Below are 22716 nucleotides of genomic sequence, written 5' to 3' on the forward strand. Positions count from 1 at the left end.
GGATAAGGTGTTATTGAGCTATTAAAGCTCTGATCATGGCAGAAAGGTAACAGCAATAGCCGAGCCTCAGTTAGACTTCATTGGCTACAATTCAAGTTCACAATCCTCATAAGGACTGGCTTAAAAGGGCGAAGCAAGTTTGTAAGCTGTGAAGATGAAAAGCAAGAATGCTTTTCATCTTCACAGCTCACAAACACTAAAATTTCAAGGAATAATTTGCATATAAACAAAAAGTGTACTAAAAGATATTAAAATTAATTCAGAACTTTAGTTTATAACTTTTTTAAAAATATTTTGCAATAAGAGTATTAAACTTAATAATTAATTATATTAATATATTCATATTATATCCTATTTATGTATTATGCTGACCGAGTATTTAAAGATAAACGTTTCATAATGTCTCTCTCTCTCTCTCTCTCTCTCTCTGTTTCTTTCTTTCTTTTTCTTTTAAATCATCCGTTTTTATTAAATCCATTTCAAGATAGCGTCGGCATCGGACACAAACAGCATAAATTAAGAGCAACCAAAAAGTCACCATGGCCTTATACAACCATTCACAAGAAAGATCTTAATAATACAAGCACTTTAAAAATACAGGAAAATATTTGGGCACATTTTTGTCCTAAAGTAGAATAATCACTGATGTCTATGCTAAGGCTATATTAATTTAATCTAGTTTCATAATGAGGGATATTCATTGATCACTCTTTCAGTTAGTTACCCATGAAAAATATACAAAAGAGATATTTTTAATGTTTTATATCGGGTTAATGAATAAATTATAATGTCCAAGGATGATAATTGTTACAAAAGATTGTCGCTTCGACTTAATTGGCAAACATTCCTTTCAAATTAATTGCATTATTTTTTCTTAATGTAGAGTAATTAAGTGAATTATTGATTCCAACATTTAACCAAGTAGCAATAAATGTAAAAAAAAAAACCGAATCGCGAGATGGAACACACAACAACAAAAGGCAATCATATTAAAGAACCGAAGAAAAAAAAAATATGTAACTGGCAAGAAAATGAGTTTCTTAACCACTGCATCTGTAACAACATCGATACAATAAAGTGGTCGTCAAGAATAGCGGCTGGCCATGAAGTCTTAAGAGGATGAGTGACACGGGAAAGATGAAATCACTATAAGTTATAGAACGAACAAAAGTACCTCCAGAAAAAGCGTTTGGCTAGCATCAAAATAAAAGTTCTTGAATAGTAATGGGAATCTGAACACCGTGTTATGGCAAGAGAGCCACTCCTCTTGTCCATTAGACGCTAAGCTGGCATCTCACGCAGTGTCTAATTATTCGCTTAATTAACTTTTGGACAATACGCAGCCCACAGTTAATGTTATAACACCCACTACTTCCACGTTAGAGAATATTGCAAATAGGAACTCGAAGCTACTAATTTGCAGATTATGCACCGAACCAGTCGCTTCAAATAATCCTCTGGTAATCCTGATTCGCAGAGGAAGTAACTAGTAGATGAATCCCGAACAAGACAGAGCCAACGAAGCAGCGATAGCTAGAGAAGAGAATTAAAAAAAAAAGGATAGAAAGAGAAGAGGTCAATCACCTGGAAGCGGTACAAATAAGAATACGAAAGAATAAATTAAGAAAGGATCCCGGATAATACACAGATAAACGTCAAATCTTATCCTAAAGTTTTGAAGCAGGAACTACTTCATTCGTTCCCCCATTCGATTCCAGTATAAGACCACCCTAGGTACATATTTACTTCAAAGTTTCCGGTTCGAGGATAAACGACTGGAGAGCGATGGCAATTCCTTTAAGTTTACGGAAGGGAACGGGAGAATTTCTATCCCAAGCGATTACCTATTTATCATCTCAGAAGAAGATGAACGGAAGCAGATTGGTTCTGTGATTGTCGAAAATGGTTAATCTGTCCCTAGCGATTCCGTTAATTTGTGTGCCAAAGTTTCTTGAAAGTGAAATGACTCCATGGTATTCTTAAAGTGAAGAAAAGGGGGAGCCTGGAATCGAGGCTACAAAAACAGATAAATGATAGGAGTTAAGTGATAACAGAGGAGGAAATTAAAGAACTTTTCAAACTCCGTTTATCTTCGAAAAAAAAATAATTTAAAGAGAAAAGGAGAGTCTCTGTGAATAGTGATAAATGTATGTTTTTTTTATGTTCTTATTTTCACTCTTTTCCATTCTTTGCTGATTGCGAAGAAAAGCTCGAATTTTTGGACTCTAAAGAATGCCGATTTTGACAGTGTGAGTGATTTTGTGTCTGCTGCTATGTACTGGCTGATAGAAAGAAGAGAAATCACAAAATTGAAAAAGTGGTTTTTTTTTCCTCTCTTTCTTACTCGTTTAGTAAGCATTTATGATTTTTGTACGCGTTTACTTCACTTAAAATCGATATTGATGGGAAGGAGAGAGACGTTGAAGAAATATGTATATAATTTTCAGTTAAATTTGTTTTTCTTCTTCTAATATATTTCGACCGTTTACTTACTTAATAAAGCTAATAATGAATATTTATTGAAGACAAACAAGAAAGAAAATCTCATCAAGTTTCAGATTTCATTCATTAATACTTGGATATGTGAGAGCGTCCTTCTGTTGAGATTATACTTGAGTGTGTATACAGAGTACATCATTTCTGAGGTTCGTTTTTCATACTTAAGTGATTTGTGGAACAAAAAAAAAACTATTTACATAGATTAAACAAATTGCGTGAAGGAATCTTTAATAAGATGGGATTTTTTTTACAACATGATATTTTAGAATCTCAAATTCTTTGAAACTCATTTTTATCAATTAGGAAAGAATAAACTAACAAATGAATATTAAGCTGTAGTTGCTATAGAAAAACAGCACGTGTTAGGGTTTCAGAAACTCAATTTTGATAATCTACAAATATTTATTCAAATAAATATTTATTTCAATAAACAATCAACTTTATTTTAAAATTATTTATCTAATTTTCTTGAAGGTGTGAGCTGTCAGAAAATCAGTAGTATTTGCATTTCTTAAAGATATTTCTCATAATTTTAAATTCGTTTTTAAAAAAAGCTACAGGAAGATAGCATATGAAGAAGCCTGTTCTTAAAATAACGACATATTTTTGAAAGAAGCCCTCGTAAACAACTTATATTTCAGGAATATACCATTTGAAATGAGGCTTTTTTGACAGTTGGCTGCTTCCAGTACGGCTACTGTGTTTGGCAATAGTCCAGATCAAGTCGAGACAAACAGTGTGGGATACGGTTTTTTTGAGGAATGAACTTCACTTGACAGAGCTGGCATTACACTGAGAAACTAAGGTTTGTTTCTTAGGCTAGAAAAGTTTTTTTTTTTTTTTTTGTGAAGGCCAGACTTACTAGCACATATCCATGAGATCTTATATGGAAAGCCACCTAAAGAGTGAAAAGAGAAAAATAGACGAAATACCTTACTCTACAGCCTGCAGTTCGGATCGAATATACAAAATATATGAAACCCAGTATTTTGTAGGAAAACTAAAATATACGCAAATTTATTAATTAGAAATAGTGGATATTAAAGATCCAACATTATTTCAAAATCGAATATATACAGAAACTTCGGGAGTTGAGTTTCCAAATTTTTAGCCAGAGTGTTTATGAGAATATAATCCTCTTCATCAGAGTTGCCTTAGCTTGCACTACTTAAAAGACACGAGCGCTGCTCATGCGTCCATATATTCGCATTTTATTAGTGCGTTTGATAAAGGTTTCACTGACCTGACAGCTGTTTCGAACTGGTTCATTCTCTTCAGAGCAGAAACCTTAAGAGGACAAATTCCCTCATTCAACACCAAAGCAGTCCAATGTGAAAGAGCTGTGTTTTTCATATGTGAACTTTCGGTCGGCAAGTAATAGAATTTTTCTTTTAATGATCCTTCGGTTGTTCAATGCATTTCTGATGGCCTATTTGGGGATAGCTGCAGCTGATAGAGCCTATTCAATTACATATTCAAGATTTATTTTTATGCCTGTCAGGATGTTATGCCTTTTCAGCTGTCGAAAACGAAAAGAAGCCTTAGAGAACCAAAGGTACGGTACCAAGATGACGTTTGCACATCCAAGGAAGTGTATTGTGGTACACAGTCGTTTCTTAAGCCACATCTGAAAAATTACACCTTACAACAAACGAAACGCGTTGGTTCAGCTGGAGTTAAAGTTAAACACCTAAGGCTGTGACATTAGTGCATGGCGTGTTTACTTATTTTCATAAGAGAAGGGGAAAAATTGCCCCTTCCCTATGACATCCAAATCGCCTTCATTTGAAATAAAAAAGTCTTTATAAAGCTTCCTCTCTTCCTAGAAAAGAAAGTCGAACCCGAATCTTCCGATTAGAACATTGGAGAAGGTTCTGTTACAGTCTGATTTGTAGTTTTTTGGAGGGGGGAGGGGCAAACGCTTACACTAAACCTTCTGCACTAAAAATGATAACCATTGCCTTGACATTTGACTACGGAAATCCTGGACAAACTTAACTTTGTTTCTTTGAATATTTATTGTAACAGTTCAGACGTTTTAGTCATTGTATAACGTCCGCACCAGAACTTGCTACACCTAAATTGTTCCTTCAAGGTGTCCAATTTCCAATGCGATGGGTAAAGTGCTTGCACTTCAAATAATCCCTTTACTGGGAGGAAGCGACAGGAGATATTACATGGAAATCGTTTATATCATTGCTATTTCGATTTTATTAGTATTTTTGGTATTACGTTTGTTTTTTTATTATCTATCATATAATCCGCTTAGTATATTCTCCTCATTTCCTGTTCTCTAAACACCACACAACTCATCAGATAGTTCATTGCCTATTTCAGGTTAAATTTTGATTACTAATCTCTGATATAACAAGAATGCACAAACGTATCTTCCACACCATAATGCACGCTGTAAAATTTCAGCCACAGAATGCGTTACCATGGAGTCAGCACGAGTTAGGTATTTGTGACATAACAACTTAATGAAGACTAAGTTGTTCGAATCTGGTTGTCGGTGTTCCTACAGGAACGTTTATACCTTACAGCACTTCGCAAAATTCAATCGAATCTGCTCTTTGTTTCGCGTGTTTATTTGGAAATAAACTAACCTGAAACATAATTAAGACTACTTTAATACGTAAACATGCATCTTCCTTCTACAGTCTTCATAAAGTGTTTCTCCTTTCTACACAGACGGCCAATTAAAGCTCTCATGCGGGATCGATAATTCTACGAGAGAGAGAGAGAGAGAGAGAGAGAGAGAGAGAGAAGATAGGAGCAAAAGGAGGTTAGCTACAGAAGCTTGCCCAAGGCAAATGCAGTTTTGTATAAAAGACATGGAGTGCTTAATTAACTCGCTTCTGTTACTGCTAGAGAGTGGAGACTATTGCCTGTAATATGATCCCTGGGATCATAGAAGGTAATCGCTACTGCAACACACCGATGGATCCACTAGCAACACTCCGAAGATAAACAAGTTTCGCATTTATTGGAAACAATTGCAGAATGTGTAAAACGAATCTAAATAGAATTTTCTGAATTTAGATTGACTGGATAGTTTACTTTATTTTCTAACTAGGGCAACGGATGAACTTAAAAATAATATAATGAATTCATAATCATTATAATCAGTGATGGACTGAAATCAGGATATTAAATTTAGTATAAGCTTTTTTTTAACTTGGCAAATATACCAGTTTTTGCTCTTAAGACGTTAGTATTACACTGTAAATGAGTCGAACTCAATATTGATCTGCTTTGAAATCTGTAAGCTGAAAGCGTTCTAAACTTTATGGGCTTTAATGATAAGAAAGATTTCCATTCACTTATTTTTAAACAAAAATATATGTTAACAAAGTCTTGTAAGAAATTTATTATTTTAGAGAAACCAATAAAAATGGAATAAATAGCTAAGGTTTTTAACTTTTATTTCTTTTTAAAGGCTATTTAATAGACTTTTAAACGGCAATTATTAAAAGGCTACTGTTACGGACTATTATTAAAAGTTATTATTAAGGCTATCATTAAAATGACTATTGTTAAGGCTATTATTAAAAGTTATTGTTAAGGCTGTTATTAAAATGACTATTGTTAAGGCTATTATTTAAAGTTATTGTTAATTTTATGGGCTTTAATGACATAAGAAAGATATTTCGAACCACTTATTTTAAGCAAAAATGTCTGTAACAAAATCTTGTAAGAAATTTCTTATTTCAGAGAAACCAATAAAAATGGAATACATAGTTAAGGTTTTTAACTTTTATTTCTTTTTAAAGGCTATTTAATAGACTTTTAAACGGCAATTATTAAAAAGGCTATTGTTAAAGGCTATTATTAAAAGCTATTGTTAAGACTATTATCATCATTTTAAAATGCTATTATTGAATGATGTTTATTTAAAAAGGCTGTTAAATGGGTCTGAGATTTATTAAGTTAAATCCTCGATGGATTTAACTTACTGAATCCCAGATCAAAGTCTAGAGCTTCATATTTTCATTGAAAGTCACAATTAATAAGTTATTGTAAAGTATTCGACACAGATTCTGAATTTCTAATATAATATTTTAATGTATCTGACTTAAATCCTAAAGACAACACCCAAGATGCAATTTTTCCTAATCGCTACTAATTTCATAAAATTCATTTTAGCACGAAACGCGTTGCCATAGTTACAGTTCTTCCCTTGTGCAAGCTAACAGGAAGATAAAAATTTGTGCATCACCGTTGGATTGTTTTCATAACGAGACCCTTTAAAAATAATGAGGTAGGTGAAATTGCCTGATAAGGACCAAAACGTAATTTGATAGATCCTCTTGAATAAGGACCCCTGTATCAAGTTTAGTCAAGATCGGTCCACTTGAAGAAATTGAAGACCAGCAATGGAGAAACAAGGCATGCACTATTGATTCGCTGATAAATGCCTAAATAATGTGTTATTTATTGTGATATTTATTTATTGCACTTATAACATTATAGGAAAAAAATATAATCTACCAAGCCTAATAATTTTCAGTAAACGCGCACGTTCTTTCACGCGTAGATTTGCGTGTCATGAACAGGCCACAAACGCGTTAGTGACAATGACTCGAAATACTACCAAGTACGTTTCAACAACAGTATGTGTGCGCGTGTAGGCGCGTGCTATCGATTTAGTTTGTCTGTTCGTTTTTCACGTTTCGCTGTCAAAATACGTTATGCCATTAGCAGCTGTCAAGGGATTATTTTATCCGCGAGACAACAAAACTTAAAGATGTTTCAAAACTAATGGAATGTGCTTTCAATTCCATTGGAAGTCCTCACGCTCTTTTATCTTTTTCTCCTTAGTAATCCCCCCCCCCATTTTCACTCCCGTACTACTTCTTTGAGATGTTTCTTTTGCCGTGAACTCTCACACACAGTCTACTGTGTACGTCTAGACGGCGAAGGACGATATCAGTGCCAAGTATTGATGCAAAGGGTCGTTGTAGTTGCAAAAGTATGAATTTTAGCTTCTTATTCTCAACGAAGGTGTCATTAAAATATACAAATAAATATAAGCTCAAATTATTTCAAAATAGACAAGGTTTAAGGATGTATTTGTCCACATTCATTACAGAACTTGAAGTGTTGTCACAACAGAGATAGTAATTAAATGACAACACCCAAGTGTCATCTTGTCACCTATTTAAAAGGAAGCGATAATATCAACCCATACAAGAGCGAATTTAATCGGAGCTTATTAATTAGCTCCATCATCATTTAGCGCTTCGGGATCCAAACATATGCATCATTGAATATCTCCCATCACACTCCGTGATGGCATGTCCTTGACCTATTGTCACCCCCGATCGATCTTTGGTAGGACCGTAAGACTTACATGATAGAAAAGTATTTCGAAGTGTCGTTTACCTTGTCCATCAGATTATTTTCGCAATAAAATAAAATAAAAAGTAAATATAGTAGTTCTTACAATACGGCAAATTAATTCCTGAAAATTGTCGCATATAATGAAACATCCTAGCCGAACTCAGTATTATCAGTAGTAATGGAATCTATTATTATGGTAATGCATATCTCTTCAAGGATATATATTTTCACAATTTATGCTGATTATGAAACATAAATATATATATATATATATATATATATATATATATATATATATATATATATATATATATATATATATATATATATATAAATGGAAATAAACTTAAATGCAACTATTAGTTATTACTAATAATACTTTTATTTATTTATTTGAATTTTAAATATTATTTACTCCAACACCCTTTTCATATTTGAAATTATTTAATATAAAATGATTTTGAGAAGCAACTTTTATGAATGGAATTGATTCATTCAATCCAATACCCTTGGGGGATAATGGATGGCAATGCTGTAGCCAATGAAGTTCTGATTGAGGCTTGGCTATTGCTGTTACCCTCCTGCCATGATCAGAGCTTTAATTGCTCAATAACACCTTATCCTACACTGTCCTCTACAGATAACGGGGAATATGAAAAGCATTCTAGCTTCGCCCCTTTAAGCCAGTCCTCATAAGGACTTTTATGAATTTTAAACAACTAAAGGAGAAGAGATTGAATCAATCGACCGTGAGATGCGGTGATTGATTTTATATGAGATGCCCATATAGGGTAACGGATGGCAATGCTGAACCCATGAAGTTTAACTGAGGTTCGGCTGTTACTGTTATCCTGGGTTAATGAGTTCGCTCTCTCAGGTTTTGCCCTAAGGGAGCAATTGAGTCTCCGGGGAAAGTATTCTCCGGCACGGCCCGCTGAGGGGTACTTACCGGTGAATTATTTTCTTCGGAATTTGAGTGGTTCTGCTCGGTGGTCGGGGAGCCCGCCACTGAGTGGAACCAACGCTGAGATATGGGCGGTCTTTCGCCCACTATGGAGTGGCCTAGAGATCGTCCGTATTTTTGAGATTTCACCTTTACTTACATAGTCCGTGAGATGCGGTGATTGATTCACTCAATCCAATACCCTTGGAGGGTAATGGATGGCAATGCTTGCAGCCAATGAAGTTCTAACTGAGGCTTGTTTATTGCTGTTACCCTCCTGCCATAACCAGAGCTTTAATTGCTCAATAACACTATCTCTACACTGTCCTCTACAGATAACGGGGAAGATGAAAAGCATTTTTGCTTCGCCCCTTTAAGCCAGTCCTTTTAAGGACTTTTATGCATAATAGCATACAACTGTTCGTTAAATGAACAATATAACTGTTCGTTAAATCTAAATCTATTGTGTGTAAAAATGAAACTATGCAATCATTGGTAACTTAAGGCAAGCGGATATATCCCGTGAAATAACTATCCATCCATATACCGTCAATCGCACGTGGAGAACTTAACGGCCTTTTAAAGAGGTGGTGTATCACACATTGCCTATCCTTTTGTGATATTAGTAAACAGTGCATTACCCAAAAATGAACGGTAGGCAACATTATCAGCTAATGGAAGGAGAGGGTGGTACTTCAGCCGAGAAATGTACACGATGATCCAGGAAGATAATAGCAAGAGAATGAAGAATGTACTGAAAGACCGCACGGAAATCTCTGCAGTACGATGTAAAAGTGATCAACCAAGAGTTCAACGAGTCTACTGAGAGGAAGCTAGGTTAGTAGGAACTACATAAAGAGATGCAGAGTGGGTTTTTATGGAAAACTAGCTACACGTAAGCCAAATATCAACGATGGCATCCCAAACTGCATTGGTGTAAACGACGTTGTGACTGTTCCATAGAGAGCAGAAGCCTGTGATATGGAGCGGCAAATCACGCTACACTATTTTCCGACGGGACAGGTTAGAGTGGTATGGGTGTTACGGATGCCGGGGAAACGGCTTTTGTCCTAGTGCATCATCCCAACTGTGAAGTTTGATGAGGGAGGTGTAATGGTCTGGAGCTGTTTCAAATGGTGCGCGCTCCGACCACTGGTTGTAGTGCATGAAAAGACGAATGCCGATGGGAATTCACTCATTCTGGATAATAATGTGCTTCCTACATCGTCGCACTTTTGCAAGACAGGCCCATTATCTCTTGCTTTGTTTCATCATTTTCTAATTCTCTCTCTTATGTGATAAAAGCTACTTGTAAGTCCCTTAGCCATGAAAATATGAAAACGTGGTTAACTAAAACTCTACGTGTGTCTCATTCCTTGTTATTTTCATGCTTAAGATGAAAATAAGTGATTTTTTAGTTTTTTTTTAGATCTGTAAATCAAATCTAGCTTTCAATGTCACAGCTAATTATCAAGGACGATAGTCGATTTAAATGCGTTTGTTTACGTATTAAATAAGTTCACAAATGGAGCTCACATATGGCAATTAAATCATGAAAGAGAAGCTAAATGGAAGAGGGGGGGGAGGGAAGATGTAAATGAGGAACAAAATTCTAGAAAAAATGCAAGCCTCAAAGTAAAATATGTTGATTTCATAAAAATACATATAAAAGGCGTTACTAAGCTTATTGTGTTTTAAAAGAATATAAATATGAGTGTTTCGTTTTAGGCTTGATATATACTTCAAATAGCATTCCTGGCTACCCTCTCTTTTTCCCTTATCGACTACGTGAAAGATTTCCGCACTGGTTGTATTCACGTCTTCAAAATCAGTTGCAAGCTTAAAACCCTACTGTAAAACCGGGTTGAATACCTACTGTGTCTAAACATTACGTTAGCATAGTTGAGATGCTGAAAAATGCTACTGAAAACGCAGAGCGAAATCGCGTTAATCGAGGTCTTCGGGTTACTCAATGACTTCGATGAATATTAAGAGATCACCAAACTAAAAAAAAAACGCTGGTTGTGCTATGGTGAATCATTAAGTATTCATCCATATAATACTGTTCAGTTTGGAGGATAAGTGGATAATTGTTACTCTATAGGAGAAGTATGCGATACCAAGTAAGCAATGCCTACAAAAAATAAGAAGTTGTAGGCACTGCACGCTTTGACATCAAATAGCAGCATAAACTTTCAGACAGACAGAAAGAAAGAATGAAAGAATACACAAATGGAGTTGTGAGATGGATGAGAAAACCGATCGTTGGATTTCAATCAGGAACGATGTGTGGTTTTAAATTCTTACAAGAATATGGACATCACTAAAGTAGAAAAGTGATGTACAATTGCTGGTATAGTTATGTGAGTAGATAGCGTGGCCACTCTCAAACCAACAGGCCGCCGATAGCATGGGTGGCTTTAGGTGGTACACAATTTTCTTCGCCCGGTGTGAGACTACTACCCTGCATATTGGAGACCTGAGGTGGCCTTTAAACGTTCCATGTTTGTTCTCTAAGCAGGGGAACTGGATTATCACGGTACTAAAAATATACGTGACAGGATTTGTTGGATGGAATTCACATAACAAAACGAATACTTGTGAAGATTTGATGACGTTCGTATTCTTTTTTTCCCTGCAGATTTATGATCGGTCTGAGTGTTTCAGATAAAAGTGAACGTTAGGAGAGACATCCGAACGGAACAGATGAATTATTCAATAGGTCATGTCAAAATTCAGATGGGAAAAATTTAGCCTACCGTTCATCAAATTGCAACCTCGGGAGTTTTTTCCTCCTCTCTTCATTTCCTATACGCCACCTGCAGGCAAATATAGAAGAGTAATGGCTTTGAAATGATTTGCTCGATGACCTGGACGCCTCCCAATGAATTAAAAGTTACCATAGAAAGCACTCATCCCCCTTTATTTTAAGGATATACCATCAATATCTAGCAAATTGCTTTCCAGAAAAACTTTTCCAGGATGTTCATCGTAACTCTGCCAGATGGTATTTGCATTACATAATCACGGACTTCTTCTGATTTATTGTATATAAATAAGAAGTACTGATCGACTATATTTTAGTTCATTTTATTAAATGTATCTATTGAACATATATTTTTTCTTGATATATCGCATATCCAAATTAGAATGAAAACAAATATAAAAATTTAAAGGATTTTCTGCAATCAGAGATCTTCACATTGTTGAAGCTGGTCATGATTGGCTCCTATGAACAACAACAAAAAAAGAAAGAATTGCTCCTCTCAATAGCCATAAAATGCCTTATCGGATACAGCTATCCTCATTCCAAAGAAACTTTTCTATTCACATCCGATACCGATGTCTTAAAGCTTTCCTTTGAAAAATATCTGAAACTACAATATCATGTCAAAATGTATGAGCAATTCCCTCCTGTTTTAGGGAAAAAAACGAATATAATTACGCAAACATGTAAATTTCGTAGTCTAAAAATCGTTTTGTTAGGTGACGATGGTATTAGCAATACCATAAACGACCATATTTGAAGAAGAGAGTGAAATTACGTCGAGTTGCATTCATGGAATCTGCTATTCTGCGTTGGTCTGGACAAATGTGATTGCCCAGCTGACAAAGCAGTGATTCTGCTTTGTCAGTGGACTTCGAATTCAACTCAACCAACCTCAATCAGAAAGACTATCTAGGATCTTCAAAACTGCACCACTGCTGTCAGAGCTTAGGGACATCATCCCCCTATCGCGCGTGCTGCTCATACCATAGTCATCAAAGTGATAAGAAGGAAAAAATTACTGGAATATTATATAGCCTAATAGGTTATAATATAAACGAAAGAATACTTTCAGCATTGATCTTAACAGCAACCCACTGTTTATTTTGACGATTTCGAACACACTTCCAATCACACCTATTTCTCCATTGACTTTTAAATCAGATTACCATAGTCACCAAACACTGTCAGCCTTGCAGTCTTATTGGAGATTAAATAGAAACCTACATCGTTATCAAGTTTAGCGACTGACGTTCGAAGTAGTAAATTTCTGATTGCCTTAACACTTTTCTTCCTTCCGGATATAGTCAACAATAACAGTCCGTGTTGTGTGTACTGCTTTGAACTATCCACGTGACTTTTGAATTCTTTGGGCTTTATTGCTTTTTGTGATAAATGTTTACACAAACTCGACTAGAAAAAGAATAAAAAATTTGTTTCGTGTTGTGAAAAAAAATAGCAAAACGAAGTAGCAAAGAACATCTGGGCTCGCACAGATAGCATGGATGCTGAGGGATATAAGTCAATGTTAAAGAGAGAAAGTCTAAATAACGGGAATAGACAGAGAGGAGAAAAGCGATTTATTGGTTACGAAAATAGAAGTTATGGCGGAAAAGGACATTGAAACAGAAACAAACAATAAATGAAAATTTAAATTATTAAAGACTTAGAAAGAAAAGTGCTTATGTGCGTAAGAACATTCTAAAACAAAAGGCTAACTTCCGATTCACCACACAAGGCTAAGAAACCTTCCATTTTTAGCTCTTCGGGAGAGGAAATTCTATAAGAAATCACCAAATACGCGCGGATGTTTAACCAATTCCACGCTTTTTGTTTTCTATTTCTTTTACTATACCCAATCTTTTCTAACTACATTGACAGAAAAGATTACTATAGATTATTTGGCTCGAAGCAGGATTTCCCATCCTTTTCACAGATCAAAACAGTTTTATAAATCGTTCGTCTACTCCTGGGTCTTTGTACGAAACTCAAATATTTGTCAACCTTCATTTTGTTGATTAAGGTCCTCACACTGCAGATTAATTCTTTGTTCTGGAAATTGTAGTTTATTACTAAGGAATCCACAGTTTCGTATGTCTCCTATCATGGAATAAACTCCAATCCCAGATTCTTAATTTCCTCAAGAAGATCAAGTTCTGTTTGAGGGTCAAGGCAAAGTGAAAACCTCTTCGAATTTCTCCTGAAGGAGTCGCAGTATATTTTAAATAGTAAGATGGACTATTTTGCTTATGCCTCAATAGTTCGCACACTGTTGATAAGGAAGTGGAAGTATCTTACTTCCACTTCCTTATCGATTCCAGCCAATGTTCAGAGACCGTTGTCTCTCTCTTAGTACTCCCTTTCCATGTCATTACGTCACAACACTTGCATTAGAATAGGGTTGAATTATCCAAGGAGTGGTTATTACATGTTAAGTTTCTACAGTAATTCATTTTTCTTTGAATGGAGTCTTCTGGGAAGATAGTTAAGTAGTGACTGATTTTTTTTACGAAAGAACTGTTCTTAAAAAGAAAGAACTTGCTTGTTATTATTCTCATGCTAAACATTAGTCTGTACGCAAACTAATGGTTATAACGAGCATTGTCATGCTCGTTATAACCAAAATTTCCTTTCCCGAAGTTAGTAGTTGAAGAAAATCAATTCCCTGCAGGGAATAGCTATCCAATGCTAATTCACAAACGTAAAATAACAAATGAAAAATAATAAAAGTGAATGCAAAGTCGAATATAAAAATAAAATTCAGTGGAGAACGACAGATTGGTTTGAAGAATTGCAGAGCTATAAAGAAATATTCATAAGAAATATAAATTCCGTAAACACACCTTTTCATTTCCCAAAGGAAACAAGCAGCTCTGTTAGCATTAATTTTTTTTTTTTTTTTTTTTTTTTTTTTTTGAAATCGGTAAGCAGCCGCTTTCCACCTGTCATCTTGTTAAGGATAAGTGCATTCCTTCAACGCGTTAAACAAAAGGCGATATTTCCTAATCCTGGTATTTATTTGTTTATACATAAGTTACACAACTGAGTATGTGTGTATTGTTATTGTTTGGAATTAAGGCCGAAGCAAGTAAGGCATGTGGCCCAGTTTGTTATATCTATTAAATTCCGTCTGTGCTTCATTTTGAGCAATGAAAGTACGGTGGAACCTTCTTTCGCTGTCTTTAGGAACGGTGAAAGTATAACAAATGCTCATGGAAATATATTTATATGAGAAAAAGCTAGAAAAAAGCCATTTAGAACAACACAAGCTATTATCAAGATGTTTCCTGTTTTACCACCAGATGATACTACTGCAGTTAATGGGAAAAAAAAAAACTTGTTGGCATAGAAGTAGACCCGATAGGCTTACAATTTATAATTTTAATTTTTTTTTATGAAAAGTTTGTATTTTGCCTCAAAGTTCAGAAACCATCCAGAAGAGTTCAAGATGCGTCTAACCATTTAATAAAATCAAGCGATATTTCAAAGTTTGCTTTGCTTCTTACTGTAATTTCAATTAATAACGATTAAAGCAACCTATTCTACTAGCTAGGAATATTATGTACCTGTTTTGGATTCGTTTTGAAAGTTTTTTATGTCAGCAATGAAAATTCCATCTCAAAGATTCCATTAAATACTTGAGGAATATAAAATCAAAGTATTATTTACTCCCTTTATCACGATGAGATCACTGTTCCGATCCGCAAAACCTTAGCATAGCCCACTTCAGTATTCCGGTGTTTATCAACTATGGTGAGATTTCCAGCTATCTTCCTATAGACATAAATATCAATTCAACACAGCATTGAAGAACACGTCGGAGATATTGAATACCCTAGGAGTTGTGGCCTCCGCTTTTCGGAGGCCACATCTCCGCTAATCGGAACTATTACGCAGTTGCTATGATACAGCAGAGAAAAATCTGGAAGTCTTAGGGAATGGCATTAGATTTTAAACATTTAAATTCTAACCAAGTATCAACTTTTCTGAATCCTTCCTGACCTTCATTAGCCAAACACGTACACGCGAATGCGTAAGAATGCATAACGTTCTGAACAATGCAATTAGAAATATTTTAAAATAACGACAATCTCTTCTATAACTACATAACAGTCGTCATCTTTGTTAATCCTTATTGTTTTGTCTATTAGTTTGTATGTTTACACCTGAAGAAATCTTGTGCAATTAGGATGAAACATCGTGTTGTTAATTAAAAATGTCATCATGTTATTCCGATGTTCTGCCTTGTAAACTCTTAGACACTCATGAACCGGCAAAGTCTACATGCTTATATATATATATATATATATATATATATATATATATATATATATATATATATATATATATATATATATATATATATACGCGAATACATAAGCATGTATTCGCGTGCACGTGTTTGGCTAATAAAGGCTAGGAAGTATTCAGAAAAGTTGATACTTGGTAAATATTTAAATGTTTAGAATCTAATGCCATTCCCTAAGACTTCCAGATTTTTCTCTGCTGTATCATAGCAACGGCGGTCATTATATATATATATATATATATATATATATATCGCAAAAAGTTATGTTAAGTTAAGTTTATATATATATATATATATCGAAAAAAGGTCTTCTGCTACTATGTCTGGAGAGTGCCGGACTTCTTGTGTCATTATCGGCCAGCAATTATGGTACCGACGAAACAATGAGTGCGGGAGCATTTGTTGTAATCTATCGCTTGATAAAATGCTTTGGCTTGGCCTGAATTAGATTTGCAACGCAACTGACTACATAAATCGCGGATGAGTCGATAAGGAAGTGGGAAGTGTTTTTCCGGATACATTTTTTGACGAACCACACATTTTCCCGATGCAGTAGTTTGTGGATGAAGAATATCATTTCACTTTTCATATTAGGGGGGGCGGAGAAGATCAAAAACGAGCTTTACCGAGAGTGCAGTAATGTTTGCTAATCTGAAAAACCTTTGTCAAGAGACCAAACATGCACCTTTTCAAGGCCAATTTAGCCCTCCAATAATCGGCGTGGTTGGTAGTCGCACACCACTCGAATGAAATAAACCTAAGAAACATTCTTCCTTTAATGACATTTGAATCCATAGAAATCTGATATTTCAAATTGGGGAAAGAATACAACTTATTAAAACCCAGTGTCATTTTCGTAACACTATACTTTCATAAATTAGTTTTGTTCAATAAATTCACATTTTTTAAAATCGCTCTTCACTCAAAAGGCATCTTTCTTATACTGAGTTTGTCTGAATTAGCTCATTAAGGTTTCGTATGTTTTTGTATTTTTAAGCTACAATTATTAATTATTAAAGATAATTAAAGACTGGGATTACATTTTAACTGATGTGTAGTAGTCTGTATTCATGTAGCCTGAGTAAAATTTAATTATTATTAATTCGAATATATTATTAATTCGAATATATTAATAATAATCGAATATATTAACAATGCTGCTAGGTTCAATTGTTGCGATAAAGAATAGTGTTCCTATACTAGAGTGATTCTGCGTAGTGAGTGTATTAATATTACAGATTTTGCTTTCAACCCACTGAATGTTACTTATATAACGTAATTCTAAGTTCGTTTTTTTTGTGTTCATAAATATTTCCATATTTTAAGTTTACTCCACATAATATGCATAAATGAAAGAAATAAAAAAAATTCAGATCGTCGTAGTAAAATGACTAAGTACAAATAAACATATCAAACCCTGTATTATAGAAAATACCTTTTTCTATAATACAGGGTTTGTTTGTAGATTACTTTATGCTATTTAGTTACAAAGCTCAATCAATATCTTGTCTGGCAAACTTGGTGTTTCTTCAGTAAGCGGTCTTAGAAACCCTCGAAGGCAATCTCGAAATATATGTTTTCATTTCTTAACTCTTCACGCTTTGAATGTTATTCTTAATCATGTTAGGTTTCATTTGCATAAACTTCATTTCCGCTATAAAGTGCAACACGCATTTTGATTGCGGTTTTAATGTTTTTAAAACAAACAGTACACAATTAAAATGCACGGTAGGATGAAGACAACTTAAAAAAAACACTTCCATCGGTAATGACATAATCCTAGCATTATCGTGATTGTGCTTCTATCCACGTTCTGTGCTCGCAGTTATGTCTGTTATGGTTTCATTTATTCGTTGTTCTCGTGTTTTTCATATTGCTAGAGTTTACTTTATAATCCCCTCCTTGTATATTATTGTACATAGTTAATTACTTCGCAGTATGAGAAAAAATATGGAACCCTTCAATTTCGAGGTTATCTTCCATTATCGGTTATATTTTGAATTCTAGAACAATTTTGACTGAGATATTAAGTTATTTGAGTACTACATTGCTTTGAAAAATAAATTTTCCAAAATGATGTTTTTTTATCTTAATATAAGCGATCAAATACGAGTTTGTAGTTATATCAAACTTCAAGGTATATAGGTATGCGTTCACTGCTACAGCAATGTCGTGCCGTTGCAAAGGAAAGGAGTATTTGATCAGTAAATCTTCAAGATGACTAGAGACAAACCCTCCATAATGTTTCTGAACTGCATGTCTTCCAAGGTTTATTTTCTCTAAAAAAAAATTTGGAAGGGAAAAAAAAGGTTAATCACGTAATCTGTCTAGATCCAGTTGGCCTTCAGCACTAAATGTGAGACCTAGACAGATAAAAACATACGAAATGCTTTTTTATTCTCGCTAGTTGAACTATCTCTTGATGGTATCTTGAAACTTCAGCTGTTATACCTGAAAAGTGGCCCACTTTGGTTGCCAAAAAGTATAAACTTGGAACAGTAGAATTTTTTTTTTAAACCTCTTCTCCAGTTTCAGTAGAAAGGATTTTTAAATATATAATTGGATAAAGTGAGCAGCTCTCACAAATGAAACTAGCCTGAATCCGTATTCAGCTTTGTAAAATTAGTTATTTCGTTCAAGTTCCAGTACATGAATTTAAAAAATTAATATCGCTATGCGGTTTAAACAGATTAGATAATAGAAAAGTATCTCACTAAATCCTATTATATATTAATTATAGTCTGAGATGTAAATTATCGGGAAAAAAAAAGAAATCAACCGTGTTATTATTTTCACGTTAATGTAAACAATTGTTGCATTTCGTAAAATCCTAAGTCACGCGCTATATTGTTCCTTTCAACAGCTACTGTAATTGAGTGGTATTACAACAATCCGAAACTTAACAATGGATGCGCGTGCAACTTTCTGTTGATTTTACTTCGTGTTGAACACGATGTTGTATATAAGAATAAACAGAAAGACAACACCAACAGTAGGTTAAGAGTTTTAAAATCAACAAGGGAATGTCGTTTTCATTATCTGCACTAACCAGACGACACCGTAATTAGTTTTAGCTCGAGACCACACTTAAATACTTTTAAGATAATACAGCACAAATCTGCAACGAAAACCATACCTTATCGCTACGGGCGGGAGCGTTTGAGTCTCCAGAACTCCCGGAGGTTGTTCAGAGCAGTCCATGAGAGATATTCCCCCTTCTATTCTGTCGGATTCTCAAACGACACTCTTCCCTCCTACAGCAAGCGCCACGACGCTAACTCCACGAGAGACGAACGGGAATCGCTCTCTCTGCGCACACGTCTGTACACGGCTAGGGAGATACAGGTACTAAGAGGGAACCTTTAAAGTTTCTACGGCCACGACTTGGCACGTGAACCTGGCTCTTCTGCTTGAAGTTAGCCAAGCGTGAAGTTGTACGGGAAGCAAAACGTAAAAGTGTGTGTGTGTGTATAGTCTGTAGGTTTTGGGTGTCGGCGCACAATTTTTACGTTATGACCTATATGAACAATCTTAAACCTAATTAAGGTAAATGGCTCGTTAGAATTTAGGATTAGTTCCGTTTAACACCGATAGGAGGACCAATGTTTCTAACACAAGAACTGCTGTATATCAGGGTAAATTAATTTGATTTCCTTCTTCACACTACAGTAAGCAATGAATAACAATTAAGGTAATAATATTTGCTTTATAAACACAGATCTGAGCAATTGACTGAACGTCTCTCTCGATATATATATATATACTTGGGAGTACATGTTTTTCCCATGTAAAATAACCTAGTCAGTACAGTCTGTAAGTCGATCTTTATATTTTTCTCGTTAAAAAATAAAATTTGTCAGGTTAATTTTGTTTCAGTATTATGGCTCTTATTGACAAGTTCCAAGCTTTGGTTTTCAGATTATATTAGGGTAGTATATATATACATATATACAGCAATCCCTCGATTAATGTGCCTCAGATTAGTGCGTACCCAAATTAGATTAATGCGCCTCTAAAATTCGATTTGTACGCCTATACATCTTAAAAATAAATGTTCAGATTTTAAAAGTTTTCTATCTATTCATTTTTTTATGGCTAACTGTTTTAAAAAATACACTATGTTTTAGTACATTATGTTTTTGTACACTATGTTATATTTTCATGTACACTATTTTACACTATTTACCGCCAAAATTTAATGTCATCTGTTAATTACATTGCATTTTGTTGATCATATCTCGTGCCTCCTTTGCAATTGTTTTCCTTGCTTTTTTTTATTTTAAAGTATTTTCCCAACCCTTCATCGTGAGTAAAAAAATTAGTGAGCAAAAAAGTGGAAGTGTGAAAATGATTCGAAAAGTAATCTCATTGGAAGAAAAACTTATAAAGAAAAATGAACAAGGCGAATCCAGAGCAAAGATAGGACAAGAACACGAAAATGGGTGAATCAACTATAAGAGCAATTTTAAGCAAAGCTGCTGAATACAAAGAGAAAGGGAAGACTGCTTCAAGTTCATCATACATGCAGACCACTCGAAATCAAAGTATTGTAATGACTGAATTAGAGAAACTTCTTTTTACATGGATCGAAGATTGTAACCAAAAACGGATCCCGCTAAGCACTGACCTTATTAAATCAAAAGCATTAAGTCTTTGCAACGTTGAAAGAAAGGGCTATGGTGGAAAATAAGAATTCTACGGTGCTAGGCGGTTTGAGCGTTTCATAAAGAGAAACAGCCTACATAATATTCTAATCAGAGGCGAAACTGCAAGTACAGATATGGAGGTGGCCACAAATTATCCAAAGATTTTGAAGAAAATCGTGGAAGAAGGGGGACTATTGTGACCAACAAATATTTATTGTCGATGAAATCTGTCTTTTTGTTTTTGGAAGCCAATGCCTTTCAAGACTTTTCTAGTCAAATCCGAGAAATCTCAGCCTGGTTATAAAGTCACAAAGTCGAACTAGCAACATGCGAGCCGTTAGGAAGCACATTCTTCCACATTGTGCAAATGATTTTAGAGACTTTTCAAATGAATCTAAGTTGATTAAATCTCGTTCTGAGAAATTGAGTGATTCCGACCTGCTAAATTTAGATGCACAGCGGGAAGCTCCTGAAGTATACGAAGAAAATTTAATCACTGACAAGCACAAAGAGATTTTACAAAAACAAATGGAAAATGTTTTTCGTGCAACCAAAGTTTTTAAGCAGCAATGCTTAATAGAGGCTGACCCTGATGAAGCGAGAAGCAGTAAAATTTGCAGAAGAGTAGAAGAGGCAATTGGGTCACACCGTCAGTTGTATGAAAAAAAGAAACAGACCCCCCCCCCCCAAACTACGTTGGCTCAATTATTTGTTAAGAACTAGAATAATAAATTTATATTCTGAATATGTTTTATTGTCTTTCAGCGTCATGGTTTTCCTTTAACTAGACCCTGAGATATACCTTAATTCTTTTATAAAAAAATAATAATAAAATTAAGGGTGAAAAAAGAAATTTCAGGAACCAATTATATTTTTTCCCATAGGAATTAAAATCCTTTCGATTAAAGCGTCTGTTTTAAAGAACGCAGTAAACATTTAATCCTTATAGTCCTTATAAGGACTGGCTTAAAGGAAAGGAAGCAAGAATGCTTTTCGTCTTCCCGTTATCTGTAGAGGACAGTGTAGGAATAAGGTGTTATTGAGCTGTTAAAGCTCTGATCATGGCAGGAGAGTAACAGCAATAGCCGAGCCTCAGTTAGAACTTCATTGGCAACAGCATTGCCATCCATTACCCTATAAGGGTATTAATCACCGCATCTCACCGTCGATTCCTCTCCTTAGAATGTAATATATTGATATTAACCAATTAAAGATGTATAAAATATTTTTAGAAATTTTAAAGTTTATTAAATTAATTCTAATTTTTCTAAAATATTCAGAATAAAATATAAGTTAAACTGCTATTTCAGTGGAAAATTAGATATATTTAAAAATTAAATATATAAAATATTAAATATTTGATAAATAACCTAAAAGCAAAATCTCCTTATCGTTTTTAGTTCGAAACACAACCAACTAAAACTTTTTAGAGATAGACAAAAACACTTGTTTTAACTACAATTAAAAGTAAAATTTAATAAAGATAGAAAACTCGTGGAATATTTCATTTGAAAGACTATTTGAAAGCCGTGTGAAATTTCAGAAAATCAGTCAACAAAAAAAAACAGATACATATCGCAATAAAAAGAAATGGAAAGTGGTTTACTACTCATTAAAAAAAGAGTATTCTTACAGTTTTGAACTGATTTTGAATGACGTCATCTGACGTATCAAACATTGATTGAATAGTAATTTAATATATATATATATATATATGTGTGTGTGTGTGTGTGTGTGTGTGTGTGTGTGTGTGTGTGTGTGTGTGTGTGTGTGTTATTTGCCATTATGATACCATTAATTGATTAATTAATACCAAATAATACCATTATTTGCTATTTTACTGGAAAACTTAAGTTTAATCAAGTGGAAGAGTATTACTCAAATTAGGAATTGATCGAAACTTGTGAAGACTCTTCGATATGACAGACAGTTCTGATCCTTCTTACAGGAGACCATTTGAGGCCACTGTTAACTGAAGATTTCACAGAAATGACATGATGTACAGCTTAATATCCTCGGACTTCAGAAAAGTGATTACTGTGGATTAATAATTAATTTGATTCATTCATCTGAGTAGTGCAGTCGGAACGATATGGGCTTGGAAAGATGAGCTCGAATACGATCTCGGACGCAAAGACTATTTATAAAATGTCATTCACCTAAGTTTGGAGTTAGTCGGTCTCACACAAAGGAGGCGGAATTTTTTATT

The 22716-nt window shown here is 34.5% G+C and overlaps 1 protein-coding gene across 3 annotated transcripts in view; it reads right to left on the reverse strand.

Moving 5' to 3' along the window:
- LOC150106715 (teneurin-m-like) overlaps positions 1–22716 on the reverse strand; it is a 167877-nt gene that overhangs the window by 131675 nt on the left and 13486 nt on the right. Inside the window, exon 1 of one of the 3 annotated variants that reach the window (XR_016548369.1) lies at positions 18998–19132. The exons of the other annotated variants lie outside the window; for them this stretch is intronic. The gene's annotated coding sequence lies outside the window, so the exon portion shown is untranslated. Of the gene's footprint in view, positions 1–18997; positions 19133–22716 lie in introns of those variants that run through there. 3 annotated transcript variants of the gene reach the window in all.

Source organism: Typopeltis vanoorti, chromosome 5 (genome assembly GCF_054136105.1).
Source record: "Typopeltis vanoorti isolate ZY-2024b chromosome 5, IOZ_Tvanoo_1.0, whole genome shotgun sequence".
Classification (NCBI taxonomy): domain Eukaryota; kingdom Metazoa; phylum Arthropoda; class Arachnida; order Uropygi; family Thelyphonidae; genus Typopeltis; species Typopeltis vanoorti.